At 45.3% G+C, this 6,000-nt stretch overlaps 1 long non-coding RNA gene across 4 annotated transcripts in view; it reads left to right on the top strand.

The window, feature by feature from the left end:
* The first annotated feature begins 390 nt into the window (after positions 1–390).
* LOC140486867 (uncharacterized) overlaps positions 391–6,000 on the top strand; it is a 30,219-nt gene continuing 24,609 nt past the window's right edge. For all 4 annotated transcript variants that reach the window (XR_011962649.1, XR_011962650.1, XR_011962648.1 and 1 more), the window contains exons 1-2: positions 391–451; positions 1,066–1,172. This is a non-coding gene — a long non-coding RNA (uncharacterized lncRNA). The remainder of the gene's footprint in view (positions 452–1,065; positions 1,173–6,000) is intronic.

Here is a 6,000-nt window from a genome sequence, read left to right as displayed (position 1 = left end):
AAGAAGAGTGTGATACCATGTGCTAAAGATCTCAGATGTTGTGAAAATGGGGTGTTTATGTACTGGTTCAGATGGCAATGATTCATCAATCACAGCTATGCAGTCGTGAGTAGGAAGGCAATTCCCTCCATGAATAAATGAAATCTACTGCAGAACTCACACAAAGGGAATTCTTACCCTCAGTAAACTCTCCCATCACATTATCCAACATATCAGCTAAAGCAGGACGCACTGCGCATGCTCTAGCTAACAAAGTGACCCGCGGGTGATTGATGTCAGCACCGGACCAATGAAAGGACGGTGGGCGGATCTGGAGGACTTAGCGGGAGGTTGGTCCTTCAGCCAATCAAAATAAATGAAGGGCGGAGCTAAACTAAACCATGTGATCCCCCTCGTGCGGCGCAGAGTCGCCGTAATGAATGCTCTGGAAGTTATGGAGAGAAAGGATACGGTAAGGAAAGAAATAAACAGGGAAACGGGAGAAAAACTGCGTTGCTATGAGCGGAGAGGTTTTACAAACAAATTGTGCCCGTCGGAAAACACAAATTTGAACGTTCCAGTCCCGTGTTTGCAGTAAATTAGGAATGGCCTCAGCGCGGTTGCGGGCCTGAGTGAGCGCCGCCATCTTTATTCGGGACAACGATTCACTGAATATGTGCACCGCCGCCATCTTTGTAGGGGGCAAGGTGCAGCCAGGCGCATGTGCAGCCTTTCTCTCGTATAGAGTCACTGAGATCATAGCAGCCAATACTGCTGATTCACCTCTGGGCTCCCTCATAACCACTTTGTCAGTATATAGCTTCCTCAATCTCGAACTATGGGTGTATTTTTACTTTTATAGATCCTTTGTAAGTGAGTTTTTCACTGCGGCCCAGCTCCTGACCATGTACTGCTGTATTATCAGATTACTTTTTTCTTGAATATTTTTGACAGTCAAGAATTCTTTTTTTCCAACAAGCAAGTGTATTTTCCTTTCATTTCTGACTATCAAATTCTGCACCAATTTCATTCCTTGTAATCCATTTTGCACTCCCTGAAACATCAACTGTGTTTCTCCTTCCACAGATACCAGTGATTAATGCCAAAGCCCTGTTGCTTGTGGCGAGGGTGATGTTTGACTTTCTTGTACAGCTGCAGTTTGTGTGGTGAAGGTGCTCCTACAATGTGGTTGGGTAAGTGACATTATAGATTATTCATTCAGCAACAGTGATGATTTGAAAATAATGCCCAAATCAACAACAGTTTGTATTTTTATTATCATGCTTATAATTTCACAAAAATACTATTGGGAACTTTAGACATAAGGCCAGAGATGGCGATATTAGGTCAGGTGACCAAAAGCATTGCCAAAAAGCAGGTTTTGAGTGATGTCTTAAAGGTGGAAAGCAGACCTGTGAGGTTTTGGCTGCGAAGTTCAGACCATGCTGCTTCAGCAACTGTAGAAACAGACATACAGGTGAAGTAATGAATTCACAAATGGTTGGGAGTCTCGAAGAAAATGGGTTGTCGAGGTCTCGGTGTGTGTGGTGCAGGGAGCTAGGGATTATCACAGCCAGGAATTAAATCAAGTGTGAGAATTTTAAATTGAGGGATATTGGCCAGGTGCTGGCAGGTGACACTAGATTGGGTTGGGTTATCTGGCCGGCATGGACGGGTTGGACCGAAGGGTCTGTTTCCATGCTGTACATCTCTGTTGATTATAATTAGGAGCCTTTTCATGAATCAACAAGCAGAAATTTAGACTTTGTTGAGATTACAGGGAGGTTGAATGTGGGAAGCTGGCCCTGAGTGTGTTTGGAAAATGAAATCTGGAGATAACACAAGGTGGATGAGATGACATGAGCTGAGACAAGGGTGGAATCAGCTAGAAATAGTGGTCTTGGAGTGGGACTGAGTTATCACACTCACCTCACCTCTGGGATTCAGCTAGTTGCCAGATTGTGAATCAGGGCGGTAACACAATCGGGAGCTGAATGGTCCTGGTGGAGCCTAAAATGAGTCTCGCTGAGCTGACTGTTGCTGAGCAGCTGCTGCTTGGTAGCTCTGTCGATGACATCTTCCATCACTTTACTGCTGATCGAGTGTGGACTGATAGATGGAAATTGCCTGGGTTGGGTTGCCCTGTGTTTTTGTGTTGAACATCCCTGGGCAATGTTCCACATTCTCGGTAGATGCCAGTGCTGGAGCGGTACTTGGCTTGGTGGGTGGCAAGTTATGGAGCACAAGATATCAGCATTATTGCCAGAATATTGGCAGGGCCTGTAGCCTTTGCACTACTTAACCATTTCTGAACTGAACTGCTTTAAAATTCACTTCTGTGATGTTGGAAACCACTGGAGAAGCCTCAGATGGATCATCTCACTTTGCACTTCTGGCTGAAGATTGCTGCAAATGCTGTCATCTTATCTGGTGCATGGGTGTGTGAGGCCCCTCCATCAGTAAGGGTGGGGATATCTGTGATACTTCCTCCAGTGAGTTGTTTAATTGTCCATCACCGTTCACAACTGGGTGTGGCAGAACTGCAGAGCTCCGATCTGTTCCATTGGATGTAGGATCACTTAGCTCTGTTGCTTGCTGCTGATGCTGTTTGATATGCAGGTAGTTCTGTTTGATAGCTTCACCAGGTTGGCACTTTGTTTTTAAGTCTGCCTGGTGCTGCTCTTGGCATGCCCTCCTTTACTGTCCATTGTGATGGGTGAGAGCAGGATTTAAAACCCATGAGATTACAGATTGTGCTGGAGTACAGTTCTGCTGCTGTTGATGTCCCACAGTGCCTCAGAGATACCCAGTTTGAGATCCTACATCTCTTCGAAGTCTGTCCCATTTCGAACAGTGGTAGTGCCACTCAACACGATGGAGGTTTTTCTTAAGGCAAGACTTCTGTCTCCAAAAGGAATGTGTGATGGTTGCTCTTACCGATACTGTCATAGACAGATGTATCTGCAGCTAGTCAATTCATAACAATGAGATCAAGTATGTTTTTCCCTCTTGTTGGTTCCCTCACCACCCGCTGCAGACTCAGTTGAGCAGCTATACCCTTTAGGACCTGACCAGCTCAGTCAGTAATTCTATTGCAGAGCTCGTCTCAATTGTGAACATTGAAATCCTGTACCCAGAGTACATTTGACACCATTTTATTGCCTCAGTGCTTCCTCCAAATGTTATTCAACATGAAGGAGGAGTGATTCATCAGCCAAGAGAGGGCGGGACGTGGTAATCAGCAGGAGCCATGAGACTTCCTGGTCTCCGGAGTCAATGCTGAGTACTCCCAGGGCAAATCCTCCCTGTCTGTACACCACTGTGTCACCACCTCTGCCTGGTCTGTCCTGCCGGTGGGACGGGACATATCCAGAGATTTCAGGAGAAAGTGAAGACTGCAGATGCTGGAGATCAGAGATCAGAGTTGAGAGTGTGGTGCTGGAAAAGCACATCAGGTCAGGCTGAAGAAGGGCTTAGGCTAGAAACATCGATTCTCCTGCTCCTCGGATGTTGCCTGACTGTTGTGCTTTTCCAGCACCACACACTCGATATCTAGGGATGGTGATGGTCGTGTCTGGTCATCTTTGTAAGGGATGATTCCGTGGGTATTACTTTGTCAGGCTGTTCCTTGACTAGTCTGTGAGACAGCTCTCCACCTTTTGGCACCAAAAACCATATGTTAGTGAGGAGGAGGTTGCACCATCGAGAGGGCTGATTTTGTGGTTGTAATTTCTGGTGCCTTGTTAGTTGCCAACTGGTCCATCCAGTTTCATTCCTGTATTGTGACTTTGCAGTGATTAATACAGTGAGTAGCTGGCTGGGCCGCTGTCAGGTTGGCAGGATTTTTTCGCCATTGACAATGGTTTCATGGAGATGAGATTCCTAATACGTTTTTTTTCTTGAATTCAGATTCCACCATCTGCCAAGATGGGATTCGAAACAGGACTTCAGTCATTTGTTTTAATATTCTGGATAAAAGCTAAATACATCAGTTTTGTTCACTCATTTTAAATATCACTAACCCTGGTTTTGTTTCTTTGTGAAACACTGTCCATCATCCTGTCTCCTCCAACAACGAGTGAGGAGCACATGGAGTTTCTCTGTCACTAAGACTGAGATAATCCGATCTGCTGTTTCTCTCCCTCCCACTAGCCCACTGAGCCAAACTGCCTCACGTGGTGTTCCTGGTTTTGTCCTAAACCTACATGTTTCTCCAGTCTCTTGTCAAGCCTTATCAGAGCTCACCTTGACCCTTTACCCTAATCTCGCTAAACTCACTTTCCAACTCTCTTTCCTCCGCTGCCGCCTTCATCACTCCCCCTCGCCAATTCATAGATATTGTTCCTTGTTCTGTCTGTTGGTCTTTTCTGGTTATGTCCTTCTCTCCCATTCTGTGAAAAACTAATATTTGACCTCACCGTTGTTGGAAAATCCTGCTCCATCTCCACTCTCCCTTTCCTTTCTGAATTCCTTGCATTTGGTGTCCCTCAACGATCTATCCTTGGTCTCTCCTGTATCTCACGTACATAGTGCCAGGAGGTGATATCATCCAAACACACTGTTAGGTTTGACATGTACACTGACGATGCCCAGCTCTCCCTCCCCATCATCCCTCTCCATTACTCCACTGTTACTCAGTTATCAAACTGCTTATCACATTCCCACTACTCGATTAGCTGCAATTTCCTCCAATGAAACGTTGTCATGGTTAAACCCATTGCCTTACCTTTACCTTTCTGCTGAGCCCCTCCCTCCCACTGGGAACTGTCTGAGGCAGAACGACACTCTTCACAATATTGCTGTTATGTCTGACCCCAAGGTGACCTTCTGTTCAGACATCCACACAATCACAATACCAGGAAATCCAATCTCTTAAACGTTGCTCTTCTCCACCTCACCCCAGCTCCATTGCTACTGAAACCCCTTACCCACGTCTGTGTCGCCTTAAACTTGAATCCAAAACAGAACTTTTGATTCCGTAACTCAGAATCTTGTTTCAGGCTCCCCTCTCAGTATTTACCCTCGGACACATCCTCTCAGTATTTATCCTGTCAAACCCCTTAAGAATCCCATCTGTCTCAATGAGATCACCTCTCTTTCTCCAAAATCCAGTGAGTAGAGTCCCAACCTTTTCAGCCTTTATTTAAACGATAAACCCTCCAAACCAGGGATCATCTCATTGAATCTTCCCTGAAATGCCTCCAATAAAGTGACACATTTCCTTATCTAAAGGGACCAAAACTGCTCTCATTCCTGCAGATATGGTGGTCTCACCAGCACTTCCACACATTACTCTCGGGTATATACTCCAAGCTCTAATAATGAAAAACTTTGAAATGAAACATTCCATTCCCCTTCCTGATTCCCTGTTGTAACTGTGTGATAGCTTTCTGTGTTTCCTGAACAATTACCCCTGGTCCCTTTGTTATGCAGCTGTCTAAAGTTTCCACCATTTAAATAGTACTTTGTTCTTTTATTATCTCCTCCAAAATGAGCAACTTCCCATTTTCCCAAGTTACACCCCATCTAGCAACTTGTTGCCCCCTTCTCCTGTGTATCTCTCTCTTTTCATAATCCTCTTAGACCTTTACAGTTATGCCTTTTCTAGGAGATATTCCCCCACTTCCCCTTCTTCCAAACATTTACTGGGAGCACTGGGCAGTGGGAAGCAGGCGGAGTTGCTATCTTTTTAGGGATATGCTTTGGAGTGATTGAGAGGATCTTCCTACCCATTGGTCAGGTTGGAGACAACTTGCCCATCGTTAGGCATTAGCCTTTCACACCCATGTCTTGTGCTGCCGCTCTGCCTCATCAATGAAATGAAAGAAAATAAAGTAATTCTTGTTCCCCATATCTCACTGATGCTTGGATCATTTTCTCCAATGTGTCAAAGAACTGCTGTGTTCAGTCACATGAGATCTCAAGTTGGAATCTCCTAGAAACCCACAGATTTGCCTCTGAGTTGACTGCTGATGTCCTCAAGGGTAATATGTACAGTAATCCTGGGCCACGAGGAGGAGA

This window comes from Chiloscyllium punctatum, chromosome 16, assembly GCF_047496795.1.
Source record: "Chiloscyllium punctatum isolate Juve2018m chromosome 16, sChiPun1.3, whole genome shotgun sequence".
NCBI lineage: Eukaryota > Metazoa > Chordata > Chondrichthyes > Orectolobiformes > Hemiscylliidae > Chiloscyllium > Chiloscyllium punctatum.
The sequence above is the reverse complement of the archived record's forward strand: the minus strand, read 5'-3'. Positions and strand labels throughout refer to the sequence as shown.